This window comes from Bombyx mori, chromosome 9 (genome assembly GCF_030269925.1).
Source record: "Bombyx mori chromosome 9, ASM3026992v2".
In the NCBI taxonomy this organism is placed as follows: domain Eukaryota; kingdom Metazoa; phylum Arthropoda; class Insecta; order Lepidoptera; family Bombycidae; genus Bombyx; species Bombyx mori.
The window spans coordinates 2,227,863-2,241,316 of record NC_085115.1 but is presented as its reverse complement, the minus strand read 5'-3'; the positions used below and the strand labels follow the sequence as shown (position 1 = coordinate 2,241,316).

At 37.2% G+C, this 13,454-nt stretch overlaps 1 long non-coding RNA gene across 1 annotated transcript in view; it reads left to right on the top strand.

The window, feature by feature from the left end:
• The first annotated feature begins 2,860 nt into the window (after window positions 1–2,860).
• LOC134199334 (uncharacterized) overlaps window positions 2,861–13,454 on the top strand; it is a 90,825-nt gene continuing 80,231 nt past the window's right edge. The window contains exons 1-2 of the long non-coding RNA XR_009973785.1: window positions 2,861–3,367; window positions 5,665–5,725. This is a non-coding gene — a long non-coding RNA (uncharacterized LOC134199334). The remainder of the gene's footprint in view (window positions 3,368–5,664; window positions 5,726–13,454) is intronic.

The window sequence follows — 13,454 nt, the reverse complement described above, 5'->3', positions numbered from 1 at the left end:
TGTAATTTTATGTTGTCAAACAAAAATAAAGAGACATATTTTGTTATTTTAATTGATAATTTGAATTACGATTTTATTTTTATTTTACGTAATTTATTATTTCCTAAAATACTGAATTTCCTAAATACTTTCCTGTACTTAAATAAAAACTAATCAGCAAAATTTAAGAGAAAAATCAAGAAAACCAACATAAAATAGAGCACGTTTTTTTTTTGCAAATTGTGTCGATTCTACATTAGCCGAAGGAACTTCGTTCCTACGTGGTGTCCCACGACACCACATTTATATTTTTTTTATATTTGTCACTCGGTGTGCACCCATCCTTCATAAGGTGTCACATTACAAGACATTTATCGTAACGTTCAGAATGTTTTTTAATTGTGAGAGAATTATCGTCGATACGATCGTATTTTTTCAATCGAAAATGTTTTGGACACGACATTTCTAATTTTGAGACTTAAAACGGATAAAATCTGAACGAAAGTGCCTTTGGGTCGGAAATAAACGGGCGATTGAGAGATTGTAGGACACCACCTACACATAGCAGACTGAGAAAGCTCGCATCAAATCAATTTTATAAAAAAAAACACTTTTATAAGACCGTTTATTAGCTTTATTAGCTTGCTTTTTTTTCGAATACGGGTGGACGACTTCACGGCCCACCTGATGTTAAGTGGTCATAGGAGCCATAGACATCAAAGACGTTAATACCTTCACCCATTTGTAGACATGAGCTCTATGTCTTTAGTACAACGGCTGCCCCACCTTTCAAACATAACGCATTACTGCTATACGGCAAAAATGGGCAGGGTAGTAGTAGTACCTACTCCTAATTACTGAAATTATAATTTTGTTATTATAATTATTGTAATTATTATAAATGTGCGTGTGACAAAATCTCCCAGTCATTTTCACCGCTTTCGCGACGTCAGATTAACTAAAAATTTGCACCGGCATCAATCATGGATGACAAAACAATGATCTTATAACTTCATACTCCGGTCTCAACACGATAAAAGAGATGAAATTCATTGTTAGTTCGGTCTGCTTGCTAAGTGTGTATTCTTAGTATTTAAACATTTCTAATGTATTTCCCTTCCCAGCTTATATCAATCACGGAGCTTAAGCCTTAAGCTGTAGCGTGGACCGTTCCTCGTTACCTCACATCAAGGACTGAAAGCTAATCCACAAGTCGAACCGATGCTTTAGTCCTATACAGTCTATCTCTTTGGCTATGGAATCTATCCCTTTGGCTATGGAATGAGCTCCCCTCCACAGTGTTTCCCGAGCGCTATGACATGTCCTTTTTTAAAAGAGGCTTGTGGAGAGTATTATGCGGTTCAGCAATGCCAGGGGCAGCGTCTTGGCTCTGCCCCTGGCATGAAGTCCATCATCATCATCATCATCATCATCATCAGCCTGTATCTATCCACTGCTAGATGTAGGCCTCTCCCATAGTCCGCCACAATGAACGATCCTCCGCATTCCGCATCCAATCTCTCCCAGCATAACAAGTTATCGGTCCAACGGGCATGGGGACGCACAACGCTTACCGCCCAACGCTTACCGGTACGTTGAAGTACGCTGAAGTCCATGGGCGACGGTAACCACTCACCATCAGGTGGGCCGTACGCTCGTCTGCCCACAAGGGCAAAAAATAATAAAATAAACAAGTAACTCCCATATCTTACCACACAAGCAAGGGACCACTAATAAACTCTAAGATTTTTATTGTGCATTCCAATTCTCAGCGTAAAGCGTGCCACAAACGCCTTATCAACATAAGGGATGCGTGCGCTCAACCGCGCGCATCTACGTATAATAAAAAAAAAAAGCGACTTCCCTAAAAAGGCTTATAAAAACAACTTTTAATTTCGAGAACACGTATTCATACGCGGCCATTAACATAATTTATAAGGAACGAAAATAAAATTACACGTATAAAACGAATTTACGTAGGCACCGGTCGTAATTCGTTGATAACATCATTGAACCGGCACGCGGTATATCGAACAAATTAATTACAATAAAAACGTCAACGCTACGTACAAACGAACGTCCAATCAAATGGAAATTAAATAGAACGACATTTATAAGAACGATTATCGGGAGTTTTTACGAGCGAAACATCAACTGTGTTAGTTTAAAACCAAAACGGAAAAGTAATGTTCGATGTAACGTATAGATCGACCAATTTGAACTCTATTCGGATATAGATAAAACGCTTTATGAAATCGTTCTGTAAGAATCGTTTTTGCTTTCCTGTGAGACTCGACAAATATAATACAGCTGTTATTTGAAAACAAATCGCACGATTTTAAATCTTATTTTGTAACCATAAGACTTGAGTGTTGTGACAGAATCGCTAAAGCATCGTTGTAAGCGGACTAAAGGGGAACTAACGCGGTCGTATAAAACCTTGGATATGAGAGTATAAAAATTCTTGAAACGCTGTCAGCGGTCGGTCTATCGCCATTACATTTGTCAAGTGTCAAGTGGTAGCTCGGTGGGCACAATTTAAATGATAATTACGGAACTCCAACAGGCCGAATTCCGAGGAAGCGTACAAAGTTGTTTCGTGTTATCAAGAATGGATGTTGTTTTACAGAGGACAAGTTTTATTTTTATCACAACTTAACATATTATATTGCTTCAGAATTTTTTTAAAATACGATCTTATTAGAAGATAGGTAAACATTTGCAAATTTATAAGTGCGTGTGCACTTAATAACGTTTGAGATGCGAACGATGGGCGTGTTTTACTTATGGTTGATAAATTATACACGCATTTGTAGGCAATAAATATGTATTAAGATTGGCACTTAGTAAAGCCTTCTATACGATTTCTTTTTGGAGTTTTTGGAGTTTACTCCTTTAGAATCGATTTACATATATAGGCCCGGGGTATGAAAATTATGGGGACCAAAATCGTACTAGCATGTCACACGAAATGCGTTATGCGCCTGATTGGCTCCTGATTGCGTGATGCGTGCGCGCGCCAATCAATATCGTACTAGTATGTCACACGAAATGCGTTATGCGCCTGATTGGCTCCTGATTGCGTGATGCGTGCGCGCGCCAATCAGGAGCCAACGCGCGGCCGCGTTATCGCAGGTGACGCCGGGCTGCTGCGCCGGCAGTCCGCCACAAAGCCTCGTACTGATCGCGCGTTTCTCTCATTATTGTATTTTCATATATTTGTTAGTCGTTTGTTTTGTGTCTCGTTAATTTGTTAATAATCTGTAGTGTATCGTGTTGTCGTAATATAGAACTATTTCTCGTATTGTTTCGTTTAATTTTTTATATCCAGTAAACTCCAGTCGTGCGTCGGAGCGGACACACACACTTTTTACCTCCTTTTTTTAAGGTAAAAATCTCTTTTTTTCTGGTAGGCAGACGAGCATACGGCCCACCTGACGGTGAGTGGTGACCCTCGCCCGTGGACTTCAGCAATGCCAGGGGCAGAGCCATCCGCTGCCCACCGTAAATTCTCTATCACACACACTAAACCGACTTTAAATTAGATCTAGAATTTCAATTACAGGAAATAATTCAACGACCCTGTTAAGAATTCCAATGATAAGTCAAGAATACTACAGATATCTTATTTGACACTTAATTAGGTACATAAAGCCTTAAATATTGAAATGTAATCTATATATGAATACGTTAAGCAAAAACTTTGTATCCCTTTTTACGAAAATTGGGCGGACGGAGGAGTATGAAAATTTCCACACTTATAGAGAATATAAAAAAGAAGTGCACAATGCTAATATTTTTTTTAAATAATGCATAAAAGATACCTTAAATCAATAAAGAAAACATTACACACACTACCATGTGTTTGACACAACACATATACACACACATCTCTGCGCTTATTGTCAAACTTTTGTTATTGTTGAAAGTCTGTGGTCAAATTGAGAATAAATTATTATTATTGTTTGTCTTTAATGTTATTTATCTATAGTGTAGTTTTGGCGAAATCTGTCATTATATTAAAAAATTGTAATAGCGTTTGACAATGGAACCATAATAATGTTTATAAGGAAAATTTCAATTAATTATAGTCGAATTTCGACTACTGCGGGACCACTACTTGAAGTTAATACTTCTAAGAAATCTAGAAAGATTTTCAAATAGTATTTATTATTCTGAATATGTACTCATTCAAATTTCTGAAATATCAAAATCGAATAGAAGAAATATCAGTAGCAAAACTTAATAAGACAAACTAAACTAAATAGTAATCACGTAAATATATCGATTGGATATCTGAGAATGGTCGTAGCTTCGTAGCGTTTCCATTGGAGTCATTAATCTGCTGGGAAAACTACGTCGTGGAACAACCGATTAGTGACAATGAGTGCTATACCACGACATCTTCGATTACTTATGGGGTGCGATTTCTTTATCAAAATTATGTGATAATGGAGTTTTGGGTCTAATTAATTTTGTCTTGAATGAGTTCTGGTACTAATAACACAGGAGAAACCTTAGTTACTTATCAGTATCGTCTTGTGAGCCCGCACGGGTAGATACCACCACCCCGCCTATTTTTGCAGTGAAACATGCGTTTCGGTTTGAAGGGAGCGGGCAGCCGTTGTTAAAAGTGGAACCTTACAACTCATATCTCAAGGTAGATGGCGGCATTTTCATTGTAGATATCTATGGGCTCCAGTAACTAACATCAAGTGGACCGTGAGCTCGTAAGCAGGAAAAAAATTAAATCCGATCATCCTCTGCTGTCACTATCGCCAATTGTATAAAAATCGAGTTTTTTTTAAAACGATACGCCACCCACCTTTCTTTGACCATATTAGATTATAGCCCAGATAAACGGATGTATAAGTTATCACATTGTGAAATTTCAAGAAAGACCGATCATTCGTTTTTACGTCTAAGAATAACGAACTTCCTCACAAAATTTCGCATTTACAATATATCTAATATATAAAATTCTCGTGTCACAATGTTCGTTCCCATACTCCTCCGAAACCGCTTGACCGATTCTCATGAAATTTTTTATGCATATTCAGTAAGCCTGAGAATCGGCTACTATCTATTTTTCATACCCCTAAGTGATTAGGGTTGTCCACCCCTAACATATTTTTTTTTATTTGGACTTTTTTTTTTGTTATACTGAGGTATTATGTGGTTGAATGAGGTTTTGTTATTTTTATTATATATTCCCTCATCGTTCACAGCACTACATACCTCTTTCACTCATTTACCACATCCTTACACACTTACAATAAGTTAGTTTTTTTTTCTACACTAGAAATTCCCTAGAAATCTTATATATCGACGCTTGAAAGGCAAAAGTGACTAAGCGACAATAACTGCTTTGTACATAAATGATAAGCAATAACCATATTCGATGCGCGAAAAAAATATATTTCCAGGTCTATTAAAATCATTTCAATCCTACAGCTACTAGCTAGATTCTACTACAGCTAGATGCGTTAAAATAAATTTTGTTTTCGGGTATTTCAGCTTTAAATTAGTCTACTGTAAAGTTCACGCATTGTCGCTTAGTCACGTTTGCCTTTCAAGCGTCGATATGGCAAAACAATGTTTGCCGGGTCAGCTAGTTATATTATATTATTATTAATAATAGGATTTCGAGGCAAAATTCATTAAGCTCTCGTTTCCTTATAACAGGTTTCGCAATAAACAAAGAACGCAGCGACGGCGACTCACGTACAGTTCGACAGATAAGAAGGTGATTTTTATTCTGAGGCGGTTTTTTTTTAAATGGACATTTATGTAAGATCGTGTATTGATGTCGGGAAACTTGCCCGTGATGCGCATACACAGCGACGTTTTGTTTTTGTCGTGCTGTAAATCTTAGTGACAAGGCAAATATATTAAGCCGTCTTAGTCTGCTTTGAAATATAGTTACGAGCCAAACCTTAATCTCCAGTACGCTGACTATAATGAGACACGTCAGGCCACTTTGTGCCGTGTCGACAGAAAAAATAAACAGTTTTAAATATACGATTGCACAATTGAAAACGAAAACAGATTTTTTACTGGTGGTAGGACCTTTTGTGAGTCCGCGCGGGTGGGTACCACCACCCTGCCTATTTCTGCCGTGAAGCAGTAATGAGTTTCGGTTTGAAGTGCGGGGCAGCCGTTGTAACTATACTGAGACCTTAGAACTTATATCTCAAGATGAGTGGCGCATTTACGTTGTGGATGTCCAGGGGCTCCAGTAACCACTTAACACCAGGTAGGCTGTGAGCTCGTTCACTCATCTAAGCAATAAAAAAAAAAAAAAGCAGTTTGTATTATATACATGGGATAACCATTGAGAACTATTCTATAAGTTCTATTATCTATAAGTATATATTAATGCGTGAAGGAAAAACTTTGTACCCCTTTTTACGAAAATTGCGCGGACGGAGGAGTATGAAATTTTCCACATTTATAGAGAATATAGAGAAGGAGTGCAGAATGCTTTTATTTATTTATTGTGCATAAAAAATACATTACACACACTACCGTGTATTTGACACACACATACGCATATATACTCTTTTGTTTATTGTCAAACTTTTGTTATTATTTAAGGTCCGTGATTAAATTGAGAATTAATTAATATTGTTTGTCTTTAATATCTTGGCGAAATCTATGATTATAAAAATATAATCTTTTACAATAGAATCATAGTATAATGTTCAAACTTATAATTTAAATTAATTATAGTCGAATATCGACCACTGGGCGACTACTAGTTATCATTATTATGTCACTGGTGTTGTTTGGAGTTCATTGTTAATGGCGAAAACAAAACGCAGATGTTACAATTTCTAGCTAAAGCTGTCTTTAAAAGGCTGTAAAAACGATGAAAATGTGAAAAATTTAATTTCACAGCAATAACTGGCATTGCTGAAGTCCATGGGCGACGGTAACCACTCACCATCAGGTGGGCCGTATGCTCGTCTGCCTACAAGGGCAATAAAAAAAAAAAAAATCAACCCATAGCTGCAATTTAAAGTGATACATTTTCCAATAACCTACACGAATTTTCATGGCTGACAGCTGGCAAGCCACGCCGGGCTGTAATTGGTATCGGCTCGGATCGCCGGAGACATATCAATTAAAATAGCAGCCCCTCGTTGTCGTGTCGACCATTCGGTATATTGCCGGTAAAACATAGATGTTCGAAAATTTGGATATGCTATTTTGTTTTTGTGTTTGTATATATAATACTTAAATGTATATATGCTGTGAGTAAAAGAATGTTTTATCTGACACTTGTAATTGCTTAGATGGGTTGTATGGGGATTAGGATATGAAAAGATTAAGGAAGAAAATCGAAGAACGATATATTTTTTTTACTCTCTGGTTTGGTGAAGGAGGTCAGTTAATGTAAAAAGTTAGAAGAGTCCATAGAACTCCCAAGGTGAATGCCGAAATGCCCACCTTGAGATATGAAGTAGAAATCTTCATTGGAGAATTAAGCGGCGCCCTACTCATCAAAGCGGAAAGCATGACTCCTAAGTGGCAAAATACGCAGGATAGAGGTACTGACCCGTGCGGGCTTATGACATGCCCCACTACTGTGAATAGGTAAGCGCATTACGCTGATCTAGTAGGTACTCAGAGACGGCTGCCGCTTGTTCTCTGAATACTTTAGTCGCCTTTTCACACCCACTGCAAAGATAGGTTGGTTTCTAAGACAAAGCCCTGTCAAAATGATAAAGTAACTATTAACGTAGGTTACAACCAAAAAAACGCTAGTGCTAATTAATTATCTCAGCAAACTAATGGCAAGCATGCTATTATCGAAGGAACTTTATTTCTTCTTCGCTTAGTTCAGTTCAAAACGTTGACACTGGACGTTTGACGATACGAATAAAATCAATTATCCCCGAGAACTTTTACCTTTAGCCATTACAAACGACAATGGCTTCGTACGAATTAGCACATCCATAATTTCGGACGTGAATGTCCACGTCAAAGGCACGGGAATGTATGACCACGGGTCGCCGTTTAAGGTGCGGTTTACATTTATAAATATGCCGCAATAAAGCCTTTAGAGAGCTAATGGCATGTAGTGAGCGTTGTTTATATGATAATATCTCGTGATACGTGATATGCCTTCGAGTTTAGTCTTAGCGAGAATTTCGTAATAAACGTATTTTACAGCTTTACGGTTATTGCGAAATTTTTGGCATTGCGCATTAGGATGCTTATTACAAAGGTCGTTTGGGAATGCGGCTTTGTATCCTTCGAGTATTCTCATAAAACTATTAGATGCCAAGAATGACAATCCGTTCTTTTGAAAAAAATACACGTATATTCTCTTAAAAGACTTACCTTGTGTTAGTTGTGCCGCTATCCACTTTAAGGTCAAATATTTATTGTCAATGACTGTACCTTCTAAAAAATATAATGTAAGAAGATTTTTGTTTATTAGAAAACCTTCAGATAGCCTAAATATAAGGAAACCAACAGTAGTCAGCTTACTGGTGATAGGACCTCTTTTGAGTCCGCGCGGGTAGATACCACCGCCTTACCCTATTTCCGCCGTGAAGCAGTAATGCGTTTTGGTCTGAAGGGTAGGGCAGCCGTTATAACTATACTAAGACCTTAGAACGTATATCTCTAGGTGGGTGGCGCATTTACGTTGTAGATGTCTATGGGCTCCAGTAACCACTTAACACCAGGTGGGCTGTGAGCTCGTCCACCCACCTAAGCCATAAAAAAAAACAATCTTTGCCGATGTCAAATGTTTAGAAAAATTACATTAATAGTATGTACCTAAATACCAATTAAGGTTGTTAATAAAGGCTTCTTTATTTTTATCTTTGTCTCTATCTCATCCTTCAAACCGAAACGCATTACTGATTCACGGCAGAAATAGGCAGGGTGGTGGTACCACAGAAATAAATCAAAATACTAGATTAATCTTGATATTATTTCTGTAGGTGGTACCTACCAGTGCAGACTCACAATACGTCGTACCACCAGTAAAAAATAAAAAACCCGAGCCGGTCGAGAAATGACATAAAAATCAAAATAATACATTAACACAAACAATATTATGTAGGTCATAAAAACCGTTCATTATTATGATAAATAAGCCGTTTCAATGGTTCTTTATGGAGCGAAACAGACGTTCTGACTTACGGCCGCGTTAAAATAATTTTATTGCAGTCATAATTTAAATATAATCAATTGTGTGATAAAATTTTACGTGTTCTCTGCGTATATTCTGCACGTGAACATTGTAAAAAGCAGGAGTCAAACATAAATAATACGTATTTTTTGTTACTACTATATTTTTGTGCCTATATTTTTGTTTACTGATGGTAGGACCTCTTGTGAGTCCGGGCGAGTAGGTACCACCACATTGCCAATTTCTGCCGTGAAGCAGTAATGCGTTTCGGTTTGAAGGGTGGGGCAGACGTTGTAACTATATTTAAGACCTTAGAACTTATAACTCAAGGTGGGTGGCGCATTTCCGTCGTAGATGTCTATGGGCTCGAGTAACCACTTCACACCAGGTGGGCTGTGAGCTCGTCCTCCTACGTAAGCAACAAAAAAAAAGATGACGTCATGCAATGATTATCTCTTGTTCTTAGTCGGTCTCTTCATTGCTGAAGGTCGTGTCTAGCTTGAAGAGTTGATCGCTCGATGCACCATGCTTCTCCACGTCTTCCTGTCCTCGGTGGTATTTATAGTGTCGGTTATATAGAAGGCCGGTGAGTTCCTTTACCAGATCTGACTAGCGGGCAAGTGAGCGACCGCGTGATTTCCTTACACTTATTTAGTAATCTCACAAATCAACAACTGAATACCAAATATGTTTAACAAAGTAATTGCGCCTCGAAATCAAACATCTTAGTGCCGTGCCAGTCACCATCCTCGCTGAACCCGTCGCTTGCGACGAAGGGCTCGGCGAGTAAATCAACCCATAGACACAGCCCACTGAGTTTCTCGCCGGATCTTCTCAGTGGGTCTCGTTTCCGATTCGATGGCACTGCTCTTGCTAGGGCCAGTGTTAGCAACACTCTGGTTTGAGCCTTGTGAGCCCAACTACACATCAAGGAGAAGCTGAAATAGCGTCTCAAGGCTATTAGAACAGGTAGGAAAAAATAAGTGTCGTAATGAACGAAAATGAACATAATATATTATATTTTATATGAAGAAGACAATTTTTATAGAGACTAAAATATGATATTTTATAGTCAATAATTGCTTAACAGCAAGCGTGATGTGGGGATTACGAGACCGCTTAAGAACTTATATTTTTATTATTGCCACTTTAGTTTCTGTGAGTATTTTAAATTCTGAAAATGACGATTATCATTTAAAATAATAATAAAAAAAAATATGTTTCGTTGCCTATTTGCAGGGCTATGACTTTTTTACCGGCTAATATGTTTTGACAATCAACAAGTATATCATTGCAATTGTTTTAACACCAACACCACCATATCATTCGTAAAAGCATTTCGAACGTTAAAAATAATGTTATAAAATATAATATGCGAGATTAAGCCGTAAAATAGTTTTGATTAGGTCTCCCATCAGTATTTGTTACTTTGTAAAATCTAATAAAACTTCATTATAGTTTTACAAATATTTTATGCAAAAAAAAACTCAATATTATAATAATAAGAGCAAGATTAATATGAAAAACATGAATTCTAAAATCAAAGTGCTACCAACTGAAGTTCATGCAACTTACTGAACTTATCTATATCTTATACAAATAAATAAAATTGAAGTGTCTGTTTGTAATATTAAAGTAACCGCTTTTTACTACATGCATATGAATTTATATACGTTACATGTACCAAAATAACATATTTTACAATTTTTGTCTGTCTGTCTGTCTGTCTGTTTGTTCCAGCTAATCTCTGGAACGGCTTGACCGATTTTGACGGGACTTTCACAGGCAGATAGCTGATGTAATAAGGAGTAATTTAAGCTACTTATATCTTAGAAAAAAATCTTAAATTATTTTCACATAAAATAATGTTTTGTAAATCCCACGCGGACGCAGTGGCGGGCACAGGTAGTTTGAAATAAATTTCTAGGTAAAAAGCAACTTTAATAAACTTATTTAACTATACTATTAGTTTCGTACTATTTACGTTCAGGTTACATGTCAAAACGAATTAATATTAGAACTTTAGTTTGCTAAAAGCTTATTACACTAAATGCCTATTTCTACCGTGAAGCAGTAATGCGTTTCTGTTTGAAGGGTGGGGCATCCACTACACCGAGAGCTTATTGCTCATATTTCTTCGTCTTCAAATTAGAGAAAACGCGATCGTGAGTTTTGCTATGTGATGAACACGGCCTAAAGTTATAACTCAGAATTTTCTAACAAACTTAAAGCAAATCTCCGGAGAGTTTATTCATTAAAAACAACGATAAATATACATGATAGTGAATGTAACCGATAATTCAATCGGCGCGTAATCCTACCGAGACGATATTTTTGTCGTCTACATCGTAAACATGTCGTGGGATCGATGCGACACGACGCGCCGTCGGTCGTCGACATATGCGACAGAAAATTTATTACGTGCACAAAGTGTGACAGGAAAGTTTATTATACCGAAGTGAAAACACCTTTCAATTATACTAACACCAAGTCTTAGTAGGTACTTCAAATTGTGGTAGGTTTTACTGGTGGTAGGACCTGTTGTGAGTCTTCGCGGGTAGGTACCACCGCCCTGCCTGTTTCTGCCGTGAAGCAGTAATGCGTTTCGGTTCGAAGGATGGCGGCAGCCGTTGTAACTATACTTGAGACCTTAGAACTTATATCTCAAGGTGGGTGGCGCGTTTACGTTGTAAATGTCTATGGGCTCCAGTAACCACTTAACACCAGGTGGGCTGAGAGCTCATCCACCCATCTAAGCAATAAAAAATTAATAAATAAAAACCATAAAAATTGCCGGACAATCGAGATTAGATTCTTGAAAACGCAAACATTCTTTTCATTAATTTTACTAAAATGTAATTGATACTGGCCTATAGCGACTATTCTCTTATTTAATCCTGTTTCAAACTGTCTATCAATGAATAAAGTTCCAAAACAAATAATTTTTTAAGCTTGTGTATTTTTGACTTGTGTATTTCCATCTATCTATTGTTAAAACAGTATCTATATATTAATACGTGAAGGAAAAACTTTGTATCCCTTTTTACGAAAATTACGGGGACGGAGGAGTATGAAATTTTCCACACTTATAGAGAATATAGAGAAGAAGTGCACAATGCTAATTTTTTTTTTAAATAATGCATAAAGGATACATTAAATCAATAAAGAAAACATTACACACACTACATACCATGTATTTAACGCACACACGCATGCATGCTATTTATTGTCAAACTTTTGTTCTTGACGTCTGTTGTCAAATTGAGAATAAAATACTCTTTGTCTTTATTAATATTTTTTATAGTGTAGCCTAAACGAAATTTGTGATTATAGAAGAGTTTATATTATAGTCGAATTTCGACTACTGCGGGACCTCTAGTACAATGTAATATTTAAGTCTTCGTGGCCACGGTGAAAGAATAACATCGAGTAATAAAATCGAAAACCGCAAAAATTGTAATATGCGTAATTATAATAGTAAACAATTGAGACACTGACCTCAAGTATCAAGGTGGTATTCACGTTGTGATATCTACGGACTCTGATAAACACGTAGCACCCGGGCACATGAAAATTTACACACGTATCAAGAACCGATGCCAATGTAATAATTTTATTCAATCTATGGGCCTTTTTTTTATTGGCCTTGTAGATAGACGAGCATACGGCCCAGCTGATGAGTGGTTACCGTCGCCCTTGGACTTCAGCAATACCAGGGGCAGAGCTAAGCCGCTACCTACCATTGGCCTTTTAGGATTATTGGTTTAATTGTTGTACGTGCTTACAGAATGATTCTCAGTTCAATGTGTCTCTTGGCATAGATGATCATCTTTTGTGGTCGATCTCTGGCAATCTTCCTCTTGTTGGGAGCTCCAGCTGTTAACTTCGTCTGGACCTCATTTCCCAAAGCCCTCCTATATTCCTCTTACCCTCTCTAGAGTGCCATTCAATTACAATCTTGCTCCTCTTTTTATTTCCCTTTCCTTTGTCGTATCACTCTTGTCAGAGCGGTCGTAGTCGTGATAGGTATCATCTCTTTTTATAACTGTGGTCTAATTTCTTAACCACGCACCAAAATAGAATCTATCGAAGTAGCTATAAATTTTTACAAAAAAAAATTATTTTATTTTTTTTACTAAGTTCATTCCATCATCCATTTTATCAACCATTTTACTAAGATCATCATTCGTAGAAATAGGCTTTAACTGCTGCATCCCACTAGCGATGGTAGAACCCTATAAGGAATGTTCAAGAAGTCAGTGGCGGATTAAAAGTCCAGAACGCCCTAGGCAATCACTTTATCGGCGCCCCTGTACCGGCCATA